Below are 27,731 nucleotides of genomic sequence, written 5' to 3'. Positions count from 1 at the left end.
TTTGGTTTGCTACAATGCCTTTTCTGAAACGTTGTCTCCTTCTGCTGGAACACTGACTTCTTTCATTTAATGCCTGCAGACTATAAAAGAGAACCCAACCCAAAAAGTTTGGTTGATTAGTCTGTGGCATTCTGTTAAACTGTTGCTTATGGCGGTCTCTGTGAGCTTCTCAGCGACATTCAGCCAGCCAGGTATCCTGCCTGCAGTAGATGGAATGTGGCAATGGAACGCTGGCTGCGCGTGTCATAATAGGCTCTGAGCCTTTATATACCTGTGCACAGCAGCAGCCACCTTCAGTCTGCTGCTGGACAGCCAGCAGCAGCAGCAGCAGGAGAGGTATGTAATCAGGAGCCCTCCTGCTAAGGGTAGACAGCTGCTGGTTCCACCCCACCCCCCGCCTTAATTGGTTCTCCTCCCTTCCAACGGTGTTGAGGCGGGTGGGAACAGCAGGGGGTGAAGGTGCTGTGTTTAAAGAGGTGGAGTTATGCAGATCTAAAACGCGTGGATTGCAGCAGCAGCAAGCCGAAAAGTGCAGGCATGTAAGGGATCTAGAGGTTGACAACATGTCTTCTTAACGGGAGTCCAGGAGCTCATCTCCACAAATGGACTTTTCAGGATCCTTGGGTGGCTCCGTAGTTTGAAACCAATTCTGGTTATCGCTTCTCGGCCTTTTGGCTAAGATCAAGTGTAGTATCTGTTCTTATCAGTTTAATATCTGATACGTCCCCTATCTGGGGACCATATATTAAATGGATTTTTAGAACAGGGAGATGGAAAAAGAGCTTGCTCTGTCCACTCCACGCATTGACCTGGTATTGCAGTATCTCCAGGACCGGTGCACCCCTTCTTTAATGCAGTTTCTAAAATCAGAAAGAATTGAATTCAATGTTTTTTGTTCATTTTGCTTGTTTGTCGGATTTTGGGATGGACTCTTTGGCTTTGCTTTTCTTCTCCTCATTGGATTTTTCATGTTCAAAGTTGCAGAAGCCAGATTACAAGCTCATTTTGGTTCAACTTCAGCAACTGTGCATTGCATTGCCATGTAATGTGATGCAATGCTATCTTTCTAGCTCTCCCTTTTTACTTCCTTTTGGATAAACAGACATATTAGGCAAGCATTTTGGAGCTTTCACCTAAATAACTACAGGTGGTGAGATAAGCTGCACAATATAATTGACCTTTCAGTATATTGTTGCACACACACCATCTATTTAGCAAATGCCCTTGTTATCAACAGCAGCCTTTTAAACTCACCTGAGCTAACAGGTATGTGCGCTGGTTACTCTGCTGCGCTTAAAATTTCTTTTTTGGTTTGCTACAATGCCTTTTCTGAAACGTTGTCTCCTTCTGCTGGAACACTGACTTCTTTCATTTAATGCCTGCAGACTATAAAAGAGAACCCAACCCAAAAAGTTTGGTTGATTAGTCTGTGGCATTCTGTTAAACTGTTGCTTATGGCGGTCTCTGTGAGCTTCTCAGCGACATTCAGCCAGCCAGGTATCCTGCCTGCAGTAGATGGAATGTGGCAATGGAACGCTGGCTGCGCGTGTCATAATAGGCTCTGAGCCTTTATATACCTGTGCACAGCAGCAGCCACCTTCAGTCTGCTGCTGGACAGCCAGCAGCAGCAGCAGCAGGAGAGGTATGTAATCAGGAGCCCTCCTGCTAAGGGTAGACAGCTGCTCGTTCCACCCCACCCCCCGCCTTAATTGGTTCTCCTCCCTTCCAACGGTGTTGAGGCGGGTGGGAACAGCAGGGGGTGAAGGTGCTGTGTTTAAAGAGGTGGAGTTATGCAGATCTAAAACGCGTGGATTGCAGCAGCAGCAAGCCGAAAAGTGCAGGCATGTAAGGGATCTAGAGGTTGACAACATGTCTTCTTAACGGGAGTCCAGGAGCTCATCTCCACAAATGGACTTTTCAGGATCCTTGGGTGGCTCCGTAGTTTGAAACCAATTCTGGTTATCGCTTCTCGGCCTTTTGGCTAAGATCAAGTGTAGTATCTGTTCTTATCAGTTTAATATCTGATACGTCCCCTATCTAGGGACCATATATTAAATGGATTTTTAGAACAGGGAGATGGAAAAAGAGCTTGCTCTGTCCACTCCACGCATTGACCTGGTATTGCAGTATCTCCAGGACCGGTGCACCCCTTCTTTAATGCAGTTTCTAAAATCAGAAAGAATTGAATTCAATGTTTTTTGTTCATTTTGCTTGTTTGTCGGATTTTGGGATGGACTCTTTGGCTTTGCTTTTCTTCTCCTCATTGGATTTTTCATGTTCAAAGTTGCAGAAGCCAGATTACAAGCTCATTTTGGTTCAACTTCAGCAACTGTGCATTGCATTGCCATGTAATGTGATGCAATGCTATCTTTCTAGCTCTCCCTTTTTACTTCCTTTTGGATAAACAGACATATTAGGCAAGCATTTTGGAGCTTTCACCTAAATAACTACAGGTGGTGAGATAAGCTGCACAATATAATTGACCTTTCAGTATATTGTTGCACACACACCATCTATTTAGCAAATGCCCTTGTTATCAACAGCAGCCTTTTAAACTCACCTGAGCTAACAGGTATGTGCGCTGGTTACTCTGCTGCGCTTAAAATTTCTTTTTTGGTTTGCTACAATGCCTTTTCTGAAACGTTGTCTCCTTCTGCTGGAACACTGACTTCTTTCATTTAATGCCTGCAGACTATAAAAGAGAACCCAACCCAAAAAGTTTGGTTGATTAGTCTGTGGCATTCTGTTAAACTGTTGCTTATGGCGGTCTCTGTGAGCTTCTCAGCGACATTCAGCCAGCCAAGTATCCTGCCTGCAGTAGATGGAATGTGGCAATGGAACGCTGGCTGCGCGTGTCATAATAGGCTCTGAGCCTTTATATACCTGTGCACAGCAGCAGCCACCTTCAGTCTGCTGCTGGACAGCCAGCAGCAGCAGCAGCAGGAGAGGTATGTAATCAGGAGCCCTCCTGCTAAGGGTAGACAGCTGCTCGTTCCACCCCACCCCCCGCCTTAATTGGTTCTCCTCCCTTCCAACGGTGTTGAGGCGGGTGGGAACAGCAGGGGGTGAAGGTGCTGTGTTTAAAGAGGTGGAGTTATGCAGATCTAAAACGCGTGGATTGCAGCAGCAGCAAGCCGAAAAGTGCAGGCATGTAAGGGATCTAGAGGTTGACAACATGTCTTCTTAACGGGAGTCCAGGAGCTCATCTCCACAAATGGACTTTTCAGGATCCTTGGGTGGCTCCGTAGTTTGAAACCAATTCTGGTTATCGCTTCTCGGCCTTTTGGCTAAGATCAAGTGTAGTATCTGTTCTTATCAGTTTAATATCTGATACGTCCCCTATCTGGGGACCATATATTAAATGGATTTTTAGAACAGGGAGATGGAAAAAGAGCTTGCTCTGTCCACTCCACGCATTGACCTGGTATTGCAGTATCTCCAGGACCGGTGCACCCCTTCTTTAATGCAGTTTCTAAAATCAGAAAGAATTGAATTCAATGTTTTTTGTTCATTTTGCTTGTTTGTCGGATTTTGGGATGGACTCTTTGGCTTTGCTTTTCTTCTCCTCATTGGATTTTTCATGTTCAAAGTTGCAGAAGCCAGATTACAAGCTCATTTTGGTTCAACTTCAGCAACTGTGCATTGCATTGCCATGTAATGTGATGCAATGCTATCTTTCTAGCTCTCCCTTTTTACTTCCTTTTGGATAAACAGACATATTAGGCAAGCATTTTGGAGCTTTCACCTAAATAACTACAGGTGGTGAGATAAGCTGCACAATATAATTGACCTTTCAGTATATTGTTGCACACACACCATCTATTTAGCAAATGCCCTTGTTATCAACAGCAGCCTTTTAAACTCACCTGAGCTAACAGGTATGTGCGCTGGTTACTCTGCTGCGCTTAAAATTTCTTTTTTGGTTTGCTACAATGCCTTTTCTGAAACGTTGTCTCCTTCTGCTGGAACACTGACTTCTTTCATTTAATGCCTGCAGACTATAAAAGAGAACCCAACCCAAAAAGTTTGGTTGATTAGTCTGTGGCATTCTGTTAAACTGTTGCTTATGGCGGTCTCTGTGAGCTTCTCAGCGACATTCAGCCAGCCAGGTATCCTGCCTGCAGTAGATGGAATGTGGCAATGGAACGCTGGCTGCGCGTGTCATAATAGGCTCTGAGCCTTTATATACCTGTGCACAGCAGCAGCCACCTTCAGTCTGCTGCTGGACAGCCAGCAGCAGCAGCAGCAGGAGAGGTATGTAATCAGGAGCCCTCCTGCTAAGGGTAGACAGCTGCTCGTTCCACCCCACCCCCCGCCTTAATTGGTTCTCCTCCCTTCCAACGGTGTTGAGGCGGGTGGGAACAGCAGGGGGTGAAGGTGCTGTGTTTAAAGAGGTGGAGTTATGCAGATCTAAAACGCGTGGATTGCAGCAGCAGCAAGCCGAAAAGTGCAGGCATGTAAGGGATCTAGAGGTTGACAACATGTCTTCTTAACGGGAGTCCAGGAGCTCATCTCCACAAATGGACTTTTCAGGATCCTTGGGTGGCTCCGTAGTTTGAAACCAATTCTGGTTATCGCTTCTCGGCCTTTTGGCTAAGATCAAGTGTAGTATCTGTTCTTATCAGTTTAATATCTGATACGTCCCCTATCTGGGGACCATATATTAAATGGATTTTTAGAACAGGGAGATGGAAAAAGAGCTTGCTCTGTCCACTCCACGCATTGACCTGGTATTGCAGTGTCTCCAGGACCGGTGCACCCCTTCTTTAATGCAGTTTCTAAAATCAGAAAGAATTGAATTCAATGTTTTTTGTTCATTTTGCTTGTTTGTCGGATTTTGGGATGGACTCTTTGGCTTTGCTTTTCTTCTCCTCATTGGATTTTTCATGTTCAAAGTTGCAGAAGCCAGATTACAAGCTCATTTTGGTTCAACTTCAGCAACTGTGCATTGCATTGCCATGTAATGTGATGCAATGCTATCTTTCTAGCTCTCCCTTTTTACTTCCTTTTGGATAAACAGACATATTAGGCAAGCATTTTGGAGCTTTCACCTAAATAACTACAGGTGGTGAGATAAGCTGCACAATATAATTGACCTTTCAGTATATTGTTGCACACACACCATCTATTTAGCAAATGCCCTTGTTATCAACAGCAGCCTTTTAAACTCACCTGAGCTAACAGGTATGTGCGCTGGTTACTCTGCTGCGCTTAAAATTTCTTTTTTGGTTTGCTACAATGCCTTTTCTGAAACGTTGTCTCCTTCTGCTGGAACACTGACTTCTTTCATTTAATGCCTGCAGACTATAAAAGAGAACCCAACCCAAAAAGTTTGGTTGATTAGTCTGTGGCATTCTGTTAAACTGTTGCTTATGGCGGTCTCTGTGAGCTTCTCAGCGACATTCAGCCAGCCAGGTATCCTGCCTGCAGTAGATGGAATGTGGCAATGGAACGCTGGCTGCGCGTGTCATAATAGGCTCTGAGCCTTTATATACCTGTGCACAGCAGCAGCCACCTTCAGTCTGCTGCTAGACAGCCAGCAGCAGCAGCAGCAGGAGAGGTATGTAATCAGGAGCCCTCCTGCTAAGGGTAGACAGCTGCTCGTTCCACCCCACCCCCCGCCTTAATTGGTTCTCCTCCCTTCCAACGGTGTTGAGGCGGGTGGGAACAGCAGGGGGTGAAGGTGCTGTGTTTAAAGAGGTGGAGTTATGCAGATCTAAAACGCGTGGATTGCAGCAGCAGCAAGCCGAAAAGTGCAGGCATGTAAGGGATCTAGAGGTTGACAACATGTCTTCTTAACGGGAGTCCAGGAGCTCATCTCCACAAATGGACTTTTCAGGATCCTTGGGTGGCTCCGTAGTTTGAAACCAATTCTGGTTATCGCTTCTCGGCCTTTTGGCTAAGATCAAGTGTAGTATCTGTTCTTATCAGTTTAATATCTGATACGTCCCCTATCTGGGGACCATATATTAAATGGATTTTTAGAACAGGGAGATGGAAAAAGAGCTTGCTCTGTCCACTCCACGCATTGACCTGGTATTGCAGTATCTCCAGGACCGGTGCACCCCTTCTTTAATGCAGTTTCTAAAATCAGAAAGAATTGAATTCAATGTTTTTTGTTCATTTTGCTTGTTTGTCGGATTTTGGGATGGACTCTTTGGCTTTGCTTTTCTTCTCCTCATTGGATTTTTCATGTTCAAAGTTGCAGAAGCCAGATTACAAGCTCATTTTGGTTCAACTTCAGCAACTGTGCATTGCATTGCCATGTAATGTGATGCAATGCTATCTTTCTAGCTCTCCCTTTTTACTTCCTTTTGGATAAACAGACATATTAGGCAAGCATTTTGGAGCTTTCACCTAAATAACTACAGGTGGTGAGATAAGCTGCACAATATAATTGACCTTTCAGTATATTGTTGCACACACACCATCTATTTAGCAAATGCCCTTGTTATCAACAGCAGCCTTTTAAACTCACCTGAGCTAACAGGTATGTGCGCTGGTTACTCTGCTGCGCTTAAAATTTCTTTTTTGGTTTACTACAATGCCTTTTCTGAAACGTTGTCTCCTTCTGCTGGAACACTGACTTCTTTCATTTAATGCCTGCAGACTATAAAAGAGAACCCAACCCAAAAAGTTTGGTTGATTAGTCTGTGGCATTCTGTTAAACTGTTGCTTATGGCGGTCTCTGTGAGCTTCTCAGCGACATTCAGCCAGCCAGGTATCCTGCCTGCAGTAGATGGAATGTGGCAATGGAACGCTGGCTGCGCGTGTCATAATAGGCTCTGAGCCTTTATATACCTGTGCACAGCAGCAGCCACCTTCAGTCTGCTGCTGGACAGCCAGCAGCAGCAGCAGCAGGAGAGGTATGTAATCAGGAGCCCTCCTGCTAAGGGTAGACAGCTGCTCGTTCCACCCCACCCCCCGCCTTAATTGGTTCTCCTCCCTTCCAACAGTGTTGAGGCGGGTGGGAACAGCAGGGGGTGAAGGTGCTGTGTTTAAAGAGGTGGAGTTATGCAGATCTAAAACGCGTGGATTGCAGCAGCAGCAAGCCGAAAAGTGCAGGCATGTAAGGGATCTAGAGGTTGACAACATGTCTTCTTAACGGGAGTCCAGGAGCTCATCTCCACAAATGGACTTTTCAGGATCCTTGGGTGGCTCCGTAGTTTGAAACCAATTCTGGTTATCGCTTCTCGGCCTTTTGGCTAAGATCAAGTGTAGTATCTGTTCTTATCAGTTTAATATCTGATACGTCCCCTATCTGGGGACCATATATTAAATGGATTTTTAGAACAGGGAGATGGAAAAAGAGCTTGCTCTGTCCACTCCACGCATTGACCTGGTATTGCAGTATCTCCAGGACCGGTGCACCCCTTCTTTAATGCAGTTTCTAAAATCAGAAAGAATTGAATTCAATGTTTTTTGTTCATTTTGCTTGTTTGTCGGATTTTGGGATGGACTCTTTGGCTTTGCTTTTCTTCTCCTCATTGGATTTTTCATGTTCAAAGTTGCAGAAGCCAGATTACAAGCTCATTTTGGTTCAACTTCAGCAACTGTGCATTGCATTGCCATGTAATGTGATGCAATGCTATCTTTCTAGCTCTCCCTTTTTACTTCCTTTTGGATAAACAGACATATTAGGCAAGCATTTTGGAGCTTTCACCTAAATAACTACAGGTGGTGAGATAAGCTGCACAATATAATTGACCTTTCAGTATATTGTTGCACACACACCATCTATTTAGCAAATGCCCTTGTTATCAACAGCAGCCTTTTAAACTCACCTGAGCTAACAGGTATGTGCGCTGGTTACTCTGCTGCGCTTAAAATTTCTTTTTTGGTTTGCTACAATGCCTTTTCTGAAACGTTGTCTCCTTCTGCTGGAACACTGACTTCTTTCATTTAATGCCTGCAGACTATAAAAGAGAACCCAACCCAAAAAGTTTGGTTGATTAGTCTGTGGCATTCTGTTAAACTGTTGCTTATGGCGGTCTCTGTGAGCTTCTCAGCGACATTCAGCCAGCCAGGTATCCTGCCTGCAGTAGATGGAATGTGGCAATGGAACGCTGGCTGCGCGTGTCATAATAGGCTCTGAGCCTTTATATACCTGTGCACAGCAGCAGCCACCTTCAGTCTGCTGCTGGACAGCCAGCAGCAGCAGCAGCAGGAGAGGTATGTAATCAGGAGCCCTCCTGCTAAGGGTAGACAGCTGCTCGTTCCACCCCACCCCCCGCCTTAATTGGTTCTCCTCCCTTCCAACGGTGTTGAGGCGGGTGGGAACAGCAGGGGGTGAAGGTGCTGTGTTTAAAGAGGTGGAGTTATGCAGATCTAAAACGCGTGGATTGCAGCAGCAGCAAGCCGAAAAGTGCAGGCATGTAAGGGATCTAGAGGTTGACAACATGTCTTCTTAACGGGAGTCCAGGAGCTCATCTCCACAAATGGACTTTTCAGGATCCTTGGGTGGCTCCGTAGTTTGAAACCAATTCTGGTTATCGCTTCTCGGCCTTTTGGCTAAGATCAAGTGCAGTGATCTACCGGTTGCTGCCTTGGTCTTGGCTGAGAGGTGCCTTGGGTACCCGGCTCCTTTGCCTCGGGGGATCGCTGCATGTAGCAGTGCGGCTTCACCCCCTTGCTGCTTTTGGGGAGCCGGATTAGTCCCTGGGCAACGAGGGGCGATCAGCCTGCCTGCTTTTTTTAAGTAGGCGAGGAGGATTTTTGCCACGTTTGGTGTGAAGATATGGACGGGAGAAGCCCAAATATGCTGACCTGTGAAGAGGTCCCAGTTTTTGCAAGACTGAAGAATGCAGTGCGGTTTATTTTTTTGGATCCAGAGAAGAAGAAGTCTGGCTTGTTTTTTTTGGTAGAGAAGATTTTGTTTGGACTATTGGAAGTTCAAATGGAACAAGTTTTGTCTATGTTGGAGTTCCCGAAGAGAGGGATATATGATGTTATTTTTTGTTCAGAAGATATCTTTTCTGACTTTTGGAAGAGAATGGATCTAGTGAAGGAAGATTCGATACTTGAAGGTGTTTTTTTTGTGTCGCATTTTCCTAGGAAGGAAAGGCTAATAGTAATAAGGATGTATAGTCCTTTCATATTGGAAGAAGAGATCATGACCTTTTTATCCCGGTACTGTGAGAAAGTGAGTTCTGCTGGCAAAATGTTTAACCGATATGGTTTTTGGACCACGAGGTGGAGGTTCCTGGTCAAGTTCAAGGAAAGTTCGGATGGTGTTGTGGTACTCCCACCAAGTAGATTCAAAATCGGGACAGTTAATGGAGATATGTTCTTTACAGGTATGCCGAAGTTTTGTAGGCGTTGTAAACAGTATGGCCATGAAAAGGATTCCTGTACATTACAGTGGTGTGCCAAGTGTGAAGAAGTGGGACATAAGGCAGAGAATTGTGAAAAAAGTAAGAAATGTAATCTATGTGGTGGCAGTGGTCATTTATATGATTGCTGTCCTGTCAATAAAAGGGAGGAGAAGTCAGTTGACAAGGAAGATGGAAATGAAGAAGAGTCTGAAGCTGCCCCCCATGATGAAACGGAAGAGAACATATCTCAAAAGAAGGAGGAACAAATAAGAGATATAAGAAAAGAAGGTGATCATATGGAAGAAGATACTGAGAGTGATATCACAGGCGTTGAGATTGAAAATACTAGCTTGGAAGAAGAAGTGGAGGTGGATAGGGAGTCAGAAGATCAGGAGGAAAGTGAGTCCTCCAGTCAGGATGAAAAGGAAGGTGCTGTAAGTAATATGGAAGAGGAGGAGGAGGGTGAAGAAACTAGTGAAGAAGAAAGAGAGGATGTCGCATGTGAAGCCAGAGAAGAAATTGAAGGAGTTTTGTCATCTGGGAAGGACTCTAGTGAAGCAAAGGATGTTTCAGAAAAAAATATGAGGGAGATGGAGGAGAGACAAGAAGTGTTGAAAATGCTAGAGAGTTGTGAAGGGGGGAGTCAGGCTAGTCTAAGGCGCAAAGTGTGGAATAACATTTATAGCGATATGCATCGTTTCTTTTCAACTTACAGAATACCTCAGTCGTTGGCTAAAGAGGTAGAAGAAGCTTGGGATGGTCGGTTTCTGGATGGAAGGCTTTTGAATGCCTTGGCAGCATATGGCCTGAAGAGAGGAATGTTGCCTTAAATCGTAATGGTAAAGATTGTAATGTTGTGATGTAAAGAATATGGAATAACTGTATTGTGATAATATAAACGTATATATATAAAATAAGATTGGAAAAATGGATATATGACCCACAATGATGGATAACAACCTAATACCATTTGGAAATCATTGCAAAGCATGAAATGGTAAATATGGGACTTGTAATCTGAGTGGAAAAAAAAAAAAAAAAAAAAAAATCTGTTCTTATCAGTTTAATATCTGATACGTCCCCTATCTGGAGACCATATATTAAATGGATTTTTAGAACAGGGAGATGGAAAAAGAGCTTGCTCTGTCCACTCCACGCATTGACCTGGTATTGCAGTATCTCCAGGACCGGTGCACCCCTTCTTTAATGCAGTTTCTAAAATCAGAAAGAATTGAATTCAATGTTTTTTGTTCATTTTGCTTGTTTGTCGGATTTTGGGATGGACTCTTTGGCTTTGCTTTTCTTCTCCTCATTGGATTTTTCATGTTCAAAGTTGCAGAAGCCAGATTACAAGCTCATTTTGGTTCAACTTCAGCAACTGTGCATTGCATTGCCATGTAATGTGATGCAATGCTATCTTTCTAGCTCTCCCTTTTTACTTCCTTTTGGATAAACAGACATATTAGGCAAGCATTTTGGAGCTTTCACCTAAATAACTACAGGTGGTGAGATAAGCTGCACAATATAATTGACCTTTCAGTATATTGTTGCACACACACCATCTATTTAGCAAATGCCCTTGTTATCAACAGCAGCCTTTTAAACTCACCTGAGCTAACAGGTATGTGCGCTGGTTACTCTGCTGCGCTTAAAATTTCTTTTTTGGTTTGCTACAATGCCTTTTCTGAAACGTTGTCTCCTTCTGCTGGAACACTGACTTCTTTCATTTAATGCCTGCAGACTATAAAAGAGAACCCAACCCAAAAAGTTTGGTTGATTAGTCTGTGGCATTCTGTTAAACTGTTGCTTATGGCGGTCTCTGTGAGCTTCTCAGCGACATTCAGCCAGCCAGGTATCCTGCCTGCAGTAGATGGAATGTGGCAATGGAACGCTGGCTGCGCGTGTCATAATAGGCTCTGAGCCTTTATATACCTGTGCACAGCAGCAGCCACCTTCAGTCTGCTGCTGGACAGCCAGCAGCAGCAGCAGCAGGAGAGGTATGTAATCAGGAGCCCTCCTGCTAAGGGTAGACAGCTGCTGGTTCCACCCCACCCCCCGCCTTAATTGGTTCTCCTCCCTTCCAACGGTGTTGAGGCGGGTGGGAACAGCAGGGGGTGAAGGTGCTGTGTTTAAAGAGGTGGAGTTATGCAGATCTAAAACGCGTGGATTGCAGCAGCAGCAAGCCGAAAAGTGCAGGCATGTAAGGGATCTAGAGGTTGACAACATGTCTTCTTAACGGGAGTCCAGGAGCTCATCTCCACAAATGGACTTTTCAGGATCCTTGGGTGGCTCCGTAGTTTGAAACCAATTCTGGTTATCGCTTCTCGGCCTTTTGGCTAAGATCAAGTGTAGTATCTGTTCTTATCAGTTTAATATCTGATACGTCCCCTATCTGGGGACCATATATTAAATGGATTTTTAGAACAGGGAGATGGAAAAAGAGCTTGCTCTGTCCACTCCATGCATTGACCTGGTATTGCAGTATCTCCAGGACCGGTGCACCCCTTCTTTAATGCAGTTTCTAAAATCAGAAAGAATTGAATTCAATGTTTTTTGTTCATTTTGCTTGTTTGTCGGATTTTGGGATGGACTCTTTGGCTTTGCTTTTCTTCTCCTCATTGGATTTTTCATGTTCAAAGTTGCAGAAGCCAGATTACAAGCTCATTTTGGTTCAACTTCAGCAACTGTGCATTGCATTGCCATGTAATGTGATGCAATGCTATCTTTCTAGCTCTCCCTTTTTACTTCCTTTTGGATAAACAGACATATTAGGCAAGCATTTTGGAGCTTTCACCTAAATAACTACAGGTGGTGAGATAAGCTGCACAATATAATTGACCTTTCAGTATATTGTTGCACACACACCATCTATTTAGCAAATGCCCTTGTTATCAACAGCAGCCTTTTAAACTCACCTGAGCTAACAGGTATGTGCGCTGGTTACTCTGCTGCGCTTAAAATTTCTTTTTTGGTTTGCTACAATGCCTTTTCTGAAACGTTGTCTCCTTCTGCTGGAACACTGACTTCTTTCATTTAATGCCTGCAGACTATAAAAGAGAACCCAACCCAAAAAGTTTGGTTGATTAGTCTGTGGCATTCTGTTAAACTGTTGCTTATGGCGGTCTCTGTGAGCTTCTCAGCGACATTCAGCCAGCCAGGTATCCTGCCTGCAGTAGATGGAATGTGGCAATGGAATGCTGGCTGCGCGTGTCATAATAGGCTCTGAGCCTTTATATACCTGTGCACAGCAGCAGCCACCTTCAGTCTGCTGCTGGACAGCCAGCAGCAGCAGCAGCAGGAGAGGTATGTAATCAGGAGCCCTCCTGCTAAGGGTAGATAGCTGCTCGTTCCACCCCACCCCCCGCCTTAATTGGTTCTCCTCCCTTCCAACGGTGTTGAGGCGGGTGGGAACAGCAGGGGGTGAAGGTGCTGTGTTTAAAGAGGTGGAGTTATGCAGATCTAAAATGCGTGGATTGCAGCAGCAGCAAGCCGAAAAGTGCAGGCATGTAAGGGATCTAGAGGTTGACAACATGTCTTCTTAACGGGAGTCCAGGAGCTCATCTCCACAAATGGACTTTTCAGGATCCTTGGGTGGCTCCGTAGTTTGAAACCAATTCTGGTTATCGCTTCTCGGCCTTTTGGCTGCGGTCAAGTGTCTTGTACAGGCGACTGTGGTCCAGAAGGTACTCGGGTACCCCTCTCCTCGGCCTTGCAGGGTGACCCACTTCGGTGGGCTCCCCTGCCTGCTGCTATTGGGAGAGGGCTTAGTCCCAGGGTAACGGGTTGCGATCCCCCCCAGCCTCTCAGGTGTTTCTGTTTACAGAACTCTGAAAGGCGCAGATTGCAAGCGGTTTGCGATTTGCTTTTTCTTGTTGCGTTACCATGGAGGTTGACCCCAACCTCGTGCCTCACTATGCGAGGCTTAAAAACACTATCCGTATTCATTTCACAGAGGGCGGAAGTGATGAAAGGAAATTGCGGTACGTAGTCCAGGACGTGCTTGAAGGGCTCTTTCATGTGCAGAAGAACGAGATTCTCTCTATCCAGGATTATCCGAGGCGTGGCGATTATGATATCACCTTCACCGGGGAAGGCATTTTTCAGGATGTCCTGGTAAGAGCCAGAAAGGCAAAAAACAATCCTATTCTAAAAGGAATACAAGTTATCGAGCACGTCCTGGATGAGGTAAAAATGGTAATCCTTAAAGTATTTTCTCCTTTCGTTACTTCAGTGGAACTAACATGTTTTCTTTCAATGTACTTTAAAAGTGTAAAATGTATAGGGAAAGTACTTAATGAGTTTCACATATGGACGTCCAAATGGAAATTTCTAGTAACATGTGAAAGAGACCCTAATTTCCCAGGCGGTGTGAAACTCCCTCCTGCACGTTTTAAAATAGGTTCCTCAAATGGAGACTTCTTTTTTTCTGGTATGCCACCCTTTTGTAGAAACTGTGGAAAATATGGCCATTTTAAGGATGACTGTGAGGCAACCTGTAGAAACTGTGCTAGTACAGAACATGACACCAAAGAATGTCCTCATGATAAAAAATGTAATTTCTGCCAAAAACCTGGTCATTTTTATTTTTCATGCCCACATAGGTTCTGGGAGGCCGAACAGAGACGGAAGGAAAAGGCCAGGACATCCGAAAATGAACCAACAGGTCAGACCACCCCTCAGGAGGAGGAACAACAACCTGGAGCCTCAGCGAGCAAAGAGGGCAATTCGAGTGATGAGGAAAGCTCAGAGGTAATGAAGGGTAACTCCCAAGCAGTGAGGAAAAGTTGGCACCAAGACAACAGGGAGGCTAAAAGAAAGGCAGAAAAGGAACAAAAGGGCATGATCGGTAAAACCAAAAGAGACCGGCAGAAGGTTGACACCGAGCCCGAGGCAAAAACTGGGTTTCCTGGGCCTGAGTCTGAGGCTAACTGGACTACGGTGGGTCCCCATAAAAAGAAAAGAGGGAAGAAAGATGGTTCGAATGGAGCGACTGATGGGGATCAGATGGACACATCTCCTGGTGGGGAGGTGGACGTTGGTCCCCCAAAAGTCCCGGACCCTGCTGACCCCGGTGGGGAGCCGGGCCTTGCCAGCTCCGTGAGCTCGGGTACATTGCCTTGTACCCAACCTTCCCCTGTGTGTCGGCCTCCCCTGGGTGCAGGGGAGCCACCTGGGGACCCACCTGATAAGGATCTGAATGGCCAGCCCATGGAGACCCAGGGTGCTGTTCCTCTTAGTTGTCTCCCAAGCTACTCACATGTAGCGTTGGGTCATTGTCTTGGTGAGTCAAGTTCCTCCTCCATGGAGTCCTTACTTACGATAAATTCGGACGAGGGAAGTAGCTCGAGCGTAAGTGGTCTGGCCGGTTCAGCGGATAGGAAGTAAGTTCCGTATTTCTGTTTTATATAATTTTTTTACTTTCCTCCAATGGCAGAACTTAAGGGCATTTCCCTCAATGTGAGGGGTCTAGAATCAAAAACCAGAAGAGTAACATTATTTAATTTTTTAACTTGTCTTACGGCTTCCGTCTTCTTTTTACAGGAATGCAATATCCCGCACACAGTATCCTACAAAAAATACAAAGAGGATTGGAAATGTGGCCCATCAGTGTGGTCCGGGTCAAATGTTACCGGATCAGCAGGGATAGCTATACTTTTTAAGGGAAACGTTCAAATTGATTTTATCCAAGAGATTTTACCAGGTCGTATGTTATTAGTTAAAGCTTTTATTAATGGTGTAAAATGGCAATTTTTAAATTTTTATGGGTCCCCAGATAAAAATGAAAGAGCTGACATGTTAGAGATTTTACCATTATTTATTAATACCTCTGAACCTTTTATCTTGGCAGGTGATTTTAATTGTATTTTAAAGGGTGAAAGTCGGCGCTCTACAGCCGTAAGTAGAAACTATGACAAAACTACCGGTATGTTAAGTAATATTTTAAGTGATTTTAGACTTGTTGATATTTATAAAGAATGCAACAAGACTAGTTCAGTAGAAGCCGGCTTTACCTGGAGCAATTTAAATTGCAGTTCAAGAATAGATTTTATATTCGGTTCAGAACAAATTTTACCTGATAAATGTGAAACCCACGATAATATCTTCTCAGATCATAAATTTTTATCTTTTAGTGTAAAAATTAATGCTAATAAAAAATGTGGGAAAAAAACTTGGAAAATGAATGTATCCCTTTTAAATGATTCTAAGATTTTATCGGATTTTATTGAATTTTATAAAAACTGCAGGAGGAAGAAAGATGTAAATGTCCCTATAAGTGCCTGGTGGGATAAAATGAAAAAAAAAATAAAAGATTTTTTTATTAAGAAAAGCATATATAAAGCAAAAGAAAAGCTAGAATTATATAATAATTTAAATACCCGGTTACAGACCTTATATAAACTTAGAGAAAATGGTCTAGAAGTAGAAAAAGATATTAAAATACTGAAAGAAGAAATAACAAAATCACTAGAACAAAAAGGGAAAGAGCTCATTTTCCGCTCCAGAATAAAACACGTGGAGGAAGACGAAAAATGTTCTAGATATTTTTTTAAAAAAATTAGAGAGAAAAAAACAGTAATTGAAGATATAGATGGAGAGAAAAATATGGGAAAAATTTTGGAAAAGGTACATGGTTACTATTTTAATCTTTTTAATGATAAAAGAATAGATGAAAATATAATGCAAAATTCTCTAGAAGAAATAACATCTGTTTTAGATACCGCCTCCCAAGAGTTTTTATCACAAAACATAACAGAAGAAGAAATTTTACAAACCATAAAAAGTTTTAAAATTGGAAAAGTCCCTGGATCAGACGGTATTCCTATAGAGTTTTATGTAAAATTTTATGATATTTTAAAAGAGGATCTGTTTTATGTTTTTACTGAAGTTTTTAATGATAAGGTTTTATTAAAATCCTGGAAAAAAGGGGAGGTCTCATTATTATATAAGAAAGGTGATAAGACAGACTTAAAAAACTGGAGACCTATAACCCTACTAAACTGTGACTATAAAATAATGGCAAAAAATTGTGCAAACCGCCTTAAAAAAATTATAGGAAAAATAATCCACTCAAACCAAGTATGTGGTGTGCCTGAGCGCAGTATCTGGGACAATCTAAACCTTGTTAAAGACTGTATTGAAGACATTAAAAACAGAAAAGGGAAGATGGCAATTTTATCAATTGACTTCGAAAAAGCTTTTGATCAGATTTCTCATTTTTATCTTTTTAAGGTTTTAGAAAAAATGGGCATACCAGAAAGGTTTTTATTATCTCTTAAAGCATTTTATAAGGACTGCACAAGTAAGATTTTAGTAAATGGTTTCAAGACACAAGATGTTTTTTTAAAATCAGGGGTAAAACAGGGGTGCCCCCTGTCCCCACTACTTTTTATTTGTGCTCTTGAGCCACTTTTATGTGCAATCCGTAGAGATAGACAAATATGTGGTATCCCTCTACCTGGAAGCAAAGGAACAGAAGCAAAAGTGGTGGGTTACATGGACGATGTGGCGGTCCTTTGCCGAGATGCACCATCACTACAAAACTCACTCAAACAGATCCAATCCTTTTGTACAGCTTCTGGTTTTAAGGTTAATTTTAATAAGAGTAGTATTTTAAATATTGGGGAGATGATTTTACACGATGTTTTTATTCCAATAACTGACTCTATTAATATTTTAGGTATTTCTTTCTGTGAATCCAATAATGGTCTAAATAACTGGGAGGCGGTAGCTCAGAAAGTGAATACGAAAATATGTATGTGGAATATGAGAAAATTAACGATGGAGGGTAAAGTATTAATTATAAAAATGGTCATTTTGCCTCTTTTATTGTATTTGAGTTTGGTTTTCCCTCCCCCTGTAAATATTTTAAAAAAGATCACTAAAGCATGTTTTACTTTTTTCTGGAGTTCTAAGATGGAGAAATTAAAAAGAGAAATTGTAACAAAACCAAAGCTCAAAGGTGGGAAAGACTTTCCAGATTTTAGTAGGTTCCTTTTAATTAAATTTTTTTGCTTCTGTTTTAATGCCCTTTTTAAAAATCACTATTGGTCCTTTTTTATGCGTTATAACACTGGTTTTTTTATGAGAAAGTTTGGGTGGTTTGAAACGGTTTTATCATCTCCATATGCTTTTAAACTGCCAACGCATTATTTAATTTTAGAAAAAATAGTGATTCATTTTAATTTAGGGGGTAAAGAAGCGGGAGATCTACAAAATAGTAAGAAATTAATTAAAAGTCTTTGTAAAAATGAAGAGTTATGTAACATTGAGCGCTATGATGATGAACAAATATTGAATATATGGAAAGTCATTAATGCAAAATATCTTTTTAATATACAGAAAGATTTGGCTTGGAGCTGCGCACACCAATGTCTTCCGTGCCGGGCATTCCAACATAGAAGAGGACTCGTGAGGTCTGCCATTTGCCCAAGAAGCGGATGTCAAGAGGAGGAATCAGTGAAACATCTACTATGGACTTGTCCTTTTGCAAAAGCGTTCTGGAGAAAATTGCTCCCTCTGATGGAAAAAGTGGCAGACCTCAAAGACTTTAACTACGCCACAATACTTTATGGACTTATGGAATGCCCAACAGAAGACCAAAAAATTATGGCATGGAAGACAATAAATTGCGCCAAAATAGCTCTCTGGAAAGCCCGAAATATTTTAATTTTTAATCATGATGAATTGTCTTTAAATGATGTTTTTAGTTTTTGTTTAAGTGAAATGTATGTATATTTTTTATTAGATAAAAAAAATAATCCAAATATCTCCCTAAAATGGGATGTCAATGTATGGAACACATTTTGAATTTTTGTAACATTTTATTAATTTGAATATATGCAAATTTTTATCCTATTTGAATAATTTATGTTTTTAAGTCTCGTATGTTTCGAGACAATGTATAAAAATTTGTAATGATGTAAAATGTTGCTTTTATTTCTGTACATCTGTGTAATTTTTAAATAAAACTGGTTTTATCCCTGTGAGGGGATAGCCAAATTAAAAAAAATCTGTTCTTATCAGTTTAATATCTGATACGTCCCCTATCTGGGGACCATATATTAAATGGATTTTTAGAACAGGGAGATGGAAAAAGAGCTTGCTCTGTCCACTCCACGCATTGACCTGGTATTGCAGTATCTCCAGGACCGGTGCACCCCTTCTTTAATGCAGTTTCTAAAATCAGAAAGAATTGAATTCAATGTTTTTTGTTCATTTTGCTTGTTTGTCGGATTTTGGGATGGACTCTTTGGCTTTGCTTTTCTTCTCCTCATTGGATTTTTCATGTTCAAAGTTGCAGAAGCCAGATTACAAGCTCATTTTGGTTCAACTTCAGCAACTGTGCATTGCATTGCCATGTAATGTGATGCAATGCTATCTTTCTAGCTCTCCCTTTTTACTTCCTTTTGGATAAACAGACATATTAGGCAAGCATTTTGGAGCTTTCACCTAAATAACTACAGGTGGTGAGATAAGCTGCACAATATAATTGACCTTTCAGTATATTGTTGCACACACACCATCTATTTAGCAAATGCCCTTGTTATCAACAGCAGCCTTTTAAACTCACCTGAGCTAACAGGTATGTGCGCTGGTTACTCTGCTGCGCTTAAAATTTCTTTTTTGGTTTGCTACAATGCCTTTTCTGAAACGTTGTCTCCTTCTGCTGGAACACTGACTTCTTTCATTTAATGCCTGCAGACTATAAAAGAGAACCCAACCCAAAAAGTTTGGTTGATTAGTCTGTGGCATTCTGTTAAACTGTTGCTTATGGCGGTCTCTGTGAGCTTCTCAGCGACATTCAGCCAGCCAGGTATCCTGCCTGCAGTAGATGGAATGTGGCAATGGAACGCTGGCTGCGCGTGTCATAATAGGCTCTGAGCCTTTATATACCTGTGCACAGCAGCAGCCACCTTCAGTCTGCTGCTGGACAGCCAGCAGCAGCAGCAGCAGGAGAGGTATGTAATCAGGAGCCCTCCTGCTAAGGGTAGACAGCTGCTCGTTCCACCCCACCCCCCGCCTTAATTGGTTCTCCTCCCTTCCAACGGTGTTGAGGCGGGTGGGAACAGCAGGGGGTGAAGGTGCTGTGTTTAAAGAGGTGGAGTTATGCAGATCTAAAACGCGTGGATTGCAGCAGCAGCAAGCCGAAAAGTGCAGGCATGTAAGGGATCTAGAGGTTGACAACATGTCTTCTTAACGGGAGTCCAGGAGCTCATCTCCACAAATGGACTTTTCAGGATCCTTGGGTGGCTCCATAGTTTGAAACCAATTCTGGTTATCGCTTCTCGGCCTTTTGGCTAAGATCAAGTGTAGTATCTGTTCTTATCAGTTTAATATCTGATACGTCCCCTATCTGGGGACCATATATTAAATGGATTTTTAGAACAGGGAGATGGAAAAAGAGCTTGCTCTGTCCACTCCACGCATTGACCTGGTATTGCAGTATCTCCAGGACCGATGCACCCCTTCTTTAATGCAGTTTCTAAAATCAGAAAGAATTGAATTCAATGTTTTTTGTTCATTTTGCTTGTTTGTCGGATTTTGGGATGGACTCTTTGGCTTTGCTTTTCTTCTCCTCATTGGATTTTTCATGTTCAAAGTTGCAGAAGCCAGATTACAAGCTCATTTTGGTTCAACTTCAGCAACTGTGCATTGCATTGCCATGTAATGTGATGCAATGCTATCTTTCTAGCTCTCCCTTTTTACTTCCTTTTGGATAAACAGACATATTAGGCAAGCATTTTGGAGCTTTCACCTAAATAACTACAGGTGGTGAGATAAGCTGCACAATATAATTGACCTTTCAGTATATTGTTGCACACACACCATCTATTTAGCAAATGCCCTTGTTATCAACAGCAGCCTTTTAAACTCACCTGAGCTAACAGGTATGTGCGCTGGTTACTCTGCTGCGCTTAAAATTTCTTTTTTGGTTTGCTACAATGCCTTTTCTGAAACGTTGTCTCCTTCTGCTGGAACACTGACTTCTTTCATTTAATGCCTGCAGACTATAAAAGAGAACCCAACCCAAAAAGTTTGGTTGATTAGTCTGTGGCATTCTGTTAAACTGTTGCTTATGGCGGTCTCTGTGAGCTTCTCAGCGACATTCAGCCAGCCAGGTATCCTGCCTGCAGTAGATGGAATGTGGCAATGGAACGCTGGCTGCGCGTGTCATAATAGGCTCTGAGCCTTTATATACCTGTGCACAGCAGCAGCCACCTTCAGTCTGCTGCTGGACAGCCAGCAGCAGCAGCAGCAGCAGGAGAGGTATGTAATCAGGAGCCCTCCTGCTAAGGGTAGACAGCTGCTCGTTCCACCCCACCCCCCGCCTTAATTGGTTCTCCTCCCTTCCAACGGTGTTGAGGCGGGTGGGAACAGCAGGGGGTGAAGGTGCTGTGTTTAAAGAGGTGGAGTTATGCAGATCTAAAACGCGTGGATTGCAGCAGCAGCAAGCCGAAAAGTGCAGGCATGTAAGGGATCTAGAGGTTGACAACATGTCTTCTTAACGGGAGTCCAGGAGCTCATCTCCACAAATGGACTTTTCAGGATCCTTGGGTGGCTCCGTAGTTTGAAACCAATTCTGGTTATCGCTTCTCGGCCTTTTGGCTAAGATCAAGTGTAGTATCTGTTCTTATCAGTTTAATATCTGATACGTCCCCTATCTGGGGACCATATATTAAATGGATTTTTAGAACAGGGAGATGGAAAAAGAGCTTGCTCTGTCCACTCCACGCATTGACCTGGTATTGCAGTATCTCCAGGACCGGTCCACCCCTTCTTTAATGCAGTTTCTAAAATCAGAAAGAATTGAATTCAATGTTTTTTGTTCATTTTGCTTGTTTGTCGGATTTTGGGATGGACTCTTTGGCTTTGCTTTTCTTCTCCTCATTGGATTTTTCATGTTCAAAGTTGCAGAAGCCAGATTACAAGCTCATTTTGGTTCAACTTCAGCAACTGTGCATTGCATTGCCATGTAATGTGATGCAATGCTATCTTTCTAGCTCTCCCTTTTTACTTCCTTTTGGATAAACAGACATATTAGGCAAGCATTTTGGAGCTTTCACCTAAATAACTACAGGTGGTGAGATAAGCTGCACAATATAATTGACCTTTCAGTATATTGTTGCACACACACCATCTATTTAGCAAATGCCCTTGTTATCAACAGCAGCCTTTTAAACTCACCTGAGCTAACAGGTATGTGCGCTGGTTACTCTGCTGCGCTTAAAATTTCTTTTTTGGTTTGCTACAATGCCTTTTCTGAAACGTTGTCTCCTTCTGCTGGAACACTGACTTCTTTCATTTAATGCCTGCAGACTATAAAAGAGAACCCAACCCAAAAAGTTTGGTTGATTAGTCTGTGGCATTCTGTTAAACTGTTGCTTATGGCGGTCTCTGTGAGCTTCTCAGCGACATTCAGCCAGCCAGGTATCCTGCCTGCAGTAGATGGAATGTGGCAATGGAACGCTGGCTGCGCGTGTCATAATAGGCTCTGAGCCTTTATATACCTGTGCACAGCAGCAGCCACCTTCAGTCTGCTGCTGGACAGCCAGCAGCAGCAGCAGGAGAGGTATGTAATCAGGAGCCCTCCTGCTAAGGGTAGACAGCTGCTCGTTCCACCCCACCCCCCGCCTTAATTGGTTCTCCTCCCTTCCAACGGTGTTGAGGCGGGTGGGAACAGCAGGGGGTGAAGGTGCTGTGTTTAAAGAGGTGGAGTTATGCAGATCTAAAACGCGTGGATTGCAGCAGCAGCAAGCCGAAAAGTGCAGGCATGTAAGGGATCTAGAGGTTGACAACATGTCTTCTTAACGGGAGTCCAGGAGCTCATCTCCACAAATGGACTTTTCAGGATCCTTGGGTGGCTCCGTAGTTTGAAACCAATTCTGGTTATCGCTTCTCGGCCTTTTGGCTAAGATCAAGTGTAGTATCTGTTCTTATCAGTTTAATATCTGATACGTCCCCTATCTGGGGACCATATATTAAATGGATTTTTAGAACAGGGAGATGGAAAAAGAGCTTGCTCTGTCCACTCCACGCATTGACCTGGTATTGCAGTATCTCCAGGACCGGTGCACCCCTTCTTTAATGCAGTTTCTAAAATCAGAAAGAATTGAATTCAATGTTTTTTGTTCATTTTGCTTGTTTGTCGGATTTTGGGATGGACTCTTTGGCTTTGTTTTTCTTCTCCTCATTGGATTTTTCATGTTCAAAGTTGCAGAAGCCAGATTACAAGCTCATTTTGGTTCAACTTCAGCAACTGTGCATTGCATTGCCATGTAATGTGATGCAATGCTATCTTTCTAGCTCTCCCTTTTTACTTCCTTTTGGATAAACAGACATATTAGGCAAGCATTTTGGAGCTTTCACCTAAATAACTACAGGTGGTGAGATAAGCTGCACAATATAATTGACCTTTCAGTATATTGTTGCACACACACCATCTATTTAGCAAATGACCTTGTTATCAACAGCAGCCTTTTAAACTCACCTGAGCTAACAGGTATGTGCGCTGGTTACTCTGCTGCGCTTAAAATTTCTTTTTTGGTTTGCTACAATGCCTTTTCTGAAACGTTGTCTCCCTCTGCTGGAACACTTAATTCATTCATTTAATGCCTGCAGACTATAAAAGAGAACCCAACCCAAAAAGTTTGGTTGATTAGTCTGTGGCATTCTGTTAAACTGTTGCTTATGGCGGTCTCTGTGAGCTTCTCAGCGACATTCAGCCAGCCAGGTATCCTGCCTGCAGTAGATGGAATGTGGCAATGGAACGCTGGCTGCGCGTGTCATAATAGGCTCTGAGCCTTTATATACCTGTGCACAGCAGCAGCCACCTTCAGTCTGCTGCTGGACAGCCAGCAGCAGCAGCAGCAGGAGAGGTATGTAATCAGGAGCCCTCCTGCTAAGGGTAGACAGCTGCTCGTTCCACCCCACCCCCCGCCTTAATTGGTTCTCCTCCCTTCCAACGGTGTTGAGGCGGGTGGGAACAGCAGGGGGTGAAGGTGCTGTGTTTAAAGAGGTGGAGTTATGCAGATCTAAAACGCGTGGATTGCAGCAGCAGCAAGCCGAAAAGTGCAGGCATGTAAGGGATCTAGAGGTTGACAACATGTCTTCTTAACGGGAGTCCAGGAGCTCATCTCCACAAATGGACTTTTCAGGATCCTTGGGTGGCTCCGTAGTTTGAAACCAATTCTGGTTATCGCTTCTCGGCCTTTTGGCTAAGATCAAGTGTAGTATCTGTTCTTATCAGTTTAATATCTGATACGTCCCCTATCTGGGGACCATATATTAAATGGATTTTTAGAACAGGGAGATGGAAAAAGAGCTTGCTCTGTCCACTCCACGCATTGACCTGGTATTGCAGTATCTCCAGGACCAGTGCACCCCTTCTTTAATGCAGTTTCTAAAATCAGAAAGAATTGAATTCAATGTTTTTTGTTCATTTTGCTTGTTTGTCGGATTTTGGGATGGACTCTTTGGCTTTGCTTTTCTTCTCCTCATTGGATTTTTCATGTTCAAAGTTGCAGAAGCCAGATTACAAGCTCATTTTGGTTCAACTTCAGCAACTGTGCATTGCATTGCCATGTAATGTGATGCAATGCTATCTTTCTAGCTCTCCCTTTTTACTTCCTTTTGGATAAACAGACATATTAGGCAAGCATTTTGGAGCTTTCACCTAAATAACTACAGGTGGTGAGATAAGCTGCACAATATAATTGACCTTTCAGTATATTGTTGCACACACACCATCTATTTAGCAAATGCCCTTGTTATCAACAGCAGCCTTTTAAACTCACCTGAGCTAACAGGTATGTGCGCTGGTTACTCTGCTGCGCTTAAAATTTCTTTTTTGGTTTGCTACAATGCCTTTTCTGAAACGTTGTCTCCCTCTGCTGGAACACTGACTTCTTTCATTTAATGCCTGCAGACTATAAAAGAGAACACAACCCAAAAAGTTTGGTTGATTAGTCTGTGGCATTCTGTTAAACTGTTGCTTATGGCGGTCTCTGTGAGCTTCTCAGCGACATTCAGCCAGCCAGGTATCCTGCCTGCAGTAGATGGAATGTGGCAATGGAACGCTGGCTGCGCGTGTCATAATAGGCTCTGAGCCTTTATATACCTGTGCACAGCAGCAGCCACCTTCAGTCTGCTGCTGGACAGCCAGCAGCAGCAGCAGCAGGAGAGGTATGTAATCAGGAGCCCTCCTGCTAAGGGTAGACAGCTGCTCGTTCCACCCCACCCCCCGCCTTAATTGGTTCTCCTCCCTTCCAACGGTGTTGAGGCGGGTGGGAACAGCAGGGGGTGAAGGTGCTGTGTTTAAAGAGGTGGAGTTATGCAGATCTAAAACGCGTGGATTGCAGCAGCAGCAAGCCGAAAAGTGCAGGCATGTAAGGGATCTAGAGGTTGACAACATGTCTTCTTAACGGGAGTCCAGGAGCTCATCTCCACAAATGGACTTTTCAGGATCCTTGGGTGGCTCCGTAGTTTGAAACCAATTCTGGTTATCGCTTCTCGGCCTTTTGGCTAAGATCAAGTGTAGTATCTGTTCTTATCAGTTTAATATCTGATACGTCCCCTATCTGGGGACCATATATTAAATGGATTTTTAGAACAGGGAGATGGAAAAAGAGCTTGCTCTGTCCACTCCACGCATTGACCTGGTATTGCAGTATCTCCAGGACCGGTGCACCCCTTCTTTAATGCAGTTTCTAAAATCAGAAAGAATTGAATTCAATGTTTTTTGTTCATTTTGCTTGTTTGTCGGATTTTGGGATGGACTCTTTGGCTTTGCTTTTCTTCTCCTCATTGGATTTTTCATGTTCAAAGTTGCAGAAGCCAGATTACAAGCTCATTTTGGTTCAACTTCAGCAACTGTGCATTGCATTGCCATGTAATGTGATGCAATGCTATCTTTCTAGCTCTCCCTTTTTACTTCCTTTTGGATAAACAGACATATTAGGCAAGCATTTTGGAGCTTTCACCTAAATAACTACAGGTGGTGAGATAAGCTGCACAATATAATTGACCTTTCAGTATATTGTTGCACACACACCATCTATTTAGCAAATGCCCTTGTTATCAACAGCAGCCTTTTAAACTCACCTGAGCTAACAGGTATGTGCGCTGGTTACTCTGCTGCGCTTAAAATTTCTTTTTTGGTTTGCTACAATGCCTTTTCTGAAACGTTGTCTCCTTCTGCTGGAACACTGACTTCTTTCATTTAATGCCTGCAGACTATAAAAGAGAACCCAACCCAAAAAGTTTGGTTGATTAGTCTGTGGCATTCTGTTAAACTGTTGCTTATGGCGGTCTCTGTGAGCTTCTCAGCGACATTCAGCCAGCCAGGTATCCTGCCTGCAGTAGATGGAATGTGGCAATGGAACGCTGGCTGCGCGTGTCATAATAGGCTCTGAGCCTTTATATACCTGTGCACAGCAGCAGCCACCTTCAGTCTGCTGCTGGACAGCCAGCAGCAGCAGCAGCAGGAGAGGTATGTAATCAGGAGCCCTCCTGCTAAGGGTAGACAGCTGCTCGTTCCACCCCACCCCCCGCCTTAATTGGTTCTCCTCCCTTCCAACGGTGTTGAGGCGGGTGGGAACAGCAGGGGGTGAAGGTGCTGTGTTTAAAGAGGTGGAGTTATGCAGATCTAAAACGCGTGGATTGCAGCAGCAGCAAGCCGAAAAGTGCAGGCATGTAAGGGATCTAGAGGTTGACAACATGTCTTCTTAACGGGAGTCCAGGAGCTCATCTCCACAAATGGACTTTTCAGGATCCTTGGGTGGCTCCGTAGTTTGAAACCAATTCTGGTTATCGCTTCTCGGCCTTTTGACTAAGATCAAGTGTAGTATCTGTTCTTATCAGTTTAATATCTGATACGTCCCCTATCTGGGGACCATATATTAAATGGATTTTTAGAACAGGGAGATGGAAAAAGAGCTTGCTCTGTCCACTCCACGCATTGACCTGGTATTGCAGTATCTCCAGGACCGGTGCACCCCTTCTTTAATGCAGTTTCTAAAATCAGAAAGAATTGAATTCAATGTTTTTTGTTCATTTTGCTTGTTTGTCGGATTTTGGGATGGACTCTTTGGCTTTGCTTTTCTTCTCCTCATTGGATTTTTCATGTTCAAAGTTGCAGAAGCCAGATTACAAGCTCATTTTGGTTCAACTTCAGCAACTGTGCATTGCATTGCCATGTAATGTGATGCAATGCTATCTTTCTAGCTCTCCCTTTTTACTTCCTTTTGGATAAACAGACATATTAGGCAAGCATTTTGGAGCTTTCACCTAAATAACTACAGGTGGTGAGATAAGCTGCACAATATAATTGACCTTTCAGTATATTGTTGCACACACACCATCTATTTAGCAAATGCCCTTGTTATCAACAGCAGCCTTTTAAACTCACCTGAGCTAACAGGTATGTGCGCTGGTTACTCTGCTGCGCTTAAAATTTCTTTTTTGGTTTGCTACAATGCCTTTTCTGAAACGTTGTCTCCTTCTGCTGGAACACTGACTTCTTTCATTTAATGCCTGCAGACTATAAAAGAGAACCCAACCCAAAAAGTTTGGTTGATTAGTCTGTGGCATTCTGTTAAACTGTTGCTTATGGCGGTCTCTGTGAGCTTCTCAGCGACATTCAGCCAGCCAGGTATCCTGCCTGCAGTAGATGGAATGTGGCAATGGAACGCTGGCTGCGCGTGTCATAATAGGCTCTGAGCCTTTATATACCTGTGCACAGCAGCAGCCACCTTCAGTCTGCTGCTGGACAGCCAGCAGCAGCAGCAGCAGGAGAGGTATGTAATCAGGAGCCCTCCTGCTAAGGGTAGACAGCTGCTCGTTCCACCCCACCCCCCGCCTTAATTGGTTCTCCTCCCTTCCAACGGTGTTGAGGCGGGTGGGAACAGCAGGGGGTGAAGGTGCTGTGTTTAAAGAGGTGGAGTTATGCAGATCTAAAACGCGTGGATTGCAGCAGCAGCAAGCCGAAAAGTGCAGGCATGTAAGGGATCTAGAGGTTGACAACATGTCTTCTTAACGGGAGTCCAGGAGCTCATCTCCACAAATGGACTTTTCAGGATCCTTGGGTGGCTCCGTAGTTTGAAACCAATTCTGGTTATCGCTTCTCGGCCTTTTGGCTAAGATCAAGTGTAGTATCTGTTCTTATCAGTTTAATATCTGATACGTCCCCTATCTGGGGACCATATATTAAATGGATTTTTAGAACAGGGAGATGGAAAAAGAGCTTGCTCTGTCCACTCCACGCATTGACCTGGTATTGCAGTATCTCCAGGACCGGTGCACCCCTTCTTTAATGCAGTTTCTAAAATCAGAAAGAATTGAATTCAATGTTTTTTGTTCATTTTGCTTGTTTGTCGGATTTTGGGATGGACTCTTTGGCTTTGCTTTTCTTCTCCTCAT

At 43.2% G+C, this 27,731-nt stretch overlaps 16 non-coding genes across 16 annotated transcripts; all 16 read left to right on the top strand.

The window, feature by feature from the left end:
* Window positions 1-655: 655 nt before the first annotated feature.
* LOC141203448 (U2 spliceosomal RNA) lies at window positions 656-846 on the top strand. The gene has a single exon (XR_012274492.1). It is a non-coding gene; the product is annotated as a U2 spliceosomal RNA (small nuclear RNA).
* Window positions 847-1,961: 1,115 nt separating this feature from the next.
* LOC141203842 (U2 spliceosomal RNA) lies at window positions 1,962-2,152 on the top strand. The gene has a single exon (XR_012274866.1). It is a non-coding gene; the product is annotated as a U2 spliceosomal RNA (small nuclear RNA).
* Window positions 2,153-3,267: 1,115 nt separating this feature from the next.
* Window positions 3,268-3,458, top strand: LOC141203447 (U2 spliceosomal RNA). Its single transcript, XR_012274491.1, has one exon. It is a non-coding gene; the product is annotated as a U2 spliceosomal RNA (small nuclear RNA).
* A 1,115-nt stretch (window positions 3,459-4,573) lies between these two features.
* On the top strand, window positions 4,574-4,764 carry LOC141203779 (U2 spliceosomal RNA). The gene has a single exon (XR_012274805.1). It is a non-coding gene; the product is annotated as a U2 spliceosomal RNA (small nuclear RNA).
* Window positions 4,765-5,879: 1,115 nt separating this feature from the next.
* On the top strand, window positions 5,880-6,070 carry LOC141203446 (U2 spliceosomal RNA). The gene has a single exon (XR_012274490.1). It is a non-coding gene; the product is annotated as a U2 spliceosomal RNA (small nuclear RNA).
* Window positions 6,071-7,185: 1,115 nt separating this feature from the next.
* LOC141203445 (U2 spliceosomal RNA) lies at window positions 7,186-7,376 on the top strand. The gene has a single exon (XR_012274489.1). It is a non-coding gene; the product is annotated as a U2 spliceosomal RNA (small nuclear RNA).
* Window positions 7,377-10,329: 2,953 nt separating this feature from the next.
* LOC141203295 (U2 spliceosomal RNA) lies at window positions 10,330-10,515 on the top strand. The gene has a single exon (XR_012274403.1). It is a non-coding gene; the product is annotated as a U2 spliceosomal RNA (small nuclear RNA).
* A 1,115-nt stretch (window positions 10,516-11,630) lies between these two features.
* Window positions 11,631-11,821, top strand: LOC141203756 (U2 spliceosomal RNA). The gene has a single exon (XR_012274783.1). It is a non-coding gene; the product is annotated as a U2 spliceosomal RNA (small nuclear RNA).
* A 6,470-nt stretch (window positions 11,822-18,291) lies between these two features.
* Window positions 18,292-18,477, top strand: LOC141203218 (U2 spliceosomal RNA). The gene has a single exon (XR_012274347.1). It is a non-coding gene; the product is annotated as a U2 spliceosomal RNA (small nuclear RNA).
* Window positions 18,478-19,592: 1,115 nt separating this feature from the next.
* On the top strand, window positions 19,593-19,783 carry LOC141203751 (U2 spliceosomal RNA). The gene has a single exon (XR_012274778.1). It is a non-coding gene; the product is annotated as a U2 spliceosomal RNA (small nuclear RNA).
* A 1,118-nt stretch (window positions 19,784-20,901) lies between these two features.
* Window positions 20,902-21,092, top strand: LOC141203858 (U2 spliceosomal RNA). The gene has a single exon (XR_012274881.1). It is a non-coding gene; the product is annotated as a U2 spliceosomal RNA (small nuclear RNA).
* Window positions 21,093-22,204: 1,112 nt separating this feature from the next.
* LOC141203444 (U2 spliceosomal RNA) lies at window positions 22,205-22,395 on the top strand. Its single transcript, XR_012274488.1, has one exon. It is a non-coding gene; the product is annotated as a U2 spliceosomal RNA (small nuclear RNA).
* Window positions 22,396-23,510: 1,115 nt separating this feature from the next.
* On the top strand, window positions 23,511-23,701 carry LOC141203158 (U2 spliceosomal RNA). The gene has a single exon (XR_012274295.1). It is a non-coding gene; the product is annotated as a U2 spliceosomal RNA (small nuclear RNA).
* Window positions 23,702-24,816: 1,115 nt separating this feature from the next.
* On the top strand, window positions 24,817-25,007 carry LOC141203443 (U2 spliceosomal RNA). Its single transcript, XR_012274487.1, has one exon. It is a non-coding gene; the product is annotated as a U2 spliceosomal RNA (small nuclear RNA).
* Window positions 25,008-26,122: 1,115 nt separating this feature from the next.
* Window positions 26,123-26,313, top strand: LOC141203865 (U2 spliceosomal RNA). The gene has a single exon (XR_012274888.1). It is a non-coding gene; the product is annotated as a U2 spliceosomal RNA (small nuclear RNA).
* Window positions 26,314-27,428: 1,115 nt separating this feature from the next.
* Window positions 27,429-27,619, top strand: LOC141203441 (U2 spliceosomal RNA). The gene has a single exon (XR_012274485.1). It is a non-coding gene; the product is annotated as a U2 spliceosomal RNA (small nuclear RNA).
* Window positions 27,620-27,731: the final 112 nt, after the last annotated feature.

Source organism: Phyllobates terribilis, unplaced genomic scaffold, assembly GCF_046119375.1.
Source record: "Phyllobates terribilis strain yellow unplaced genomic scaffold, ASM4611937v1 Scaffold_124__1_contigs__length_5142088, whole genome shotgun sequence".
Taxonomy (NCBI): domain Eukaryota; kingdom Metazoa; phylum Chordata; class Amphibia; order Anura; family Dendrobatidae; genus Phyllobates; species Phyllobates terribilis.
This window is presented reverse-complemented; position numbering and strand designations above follow the sequence as displayed.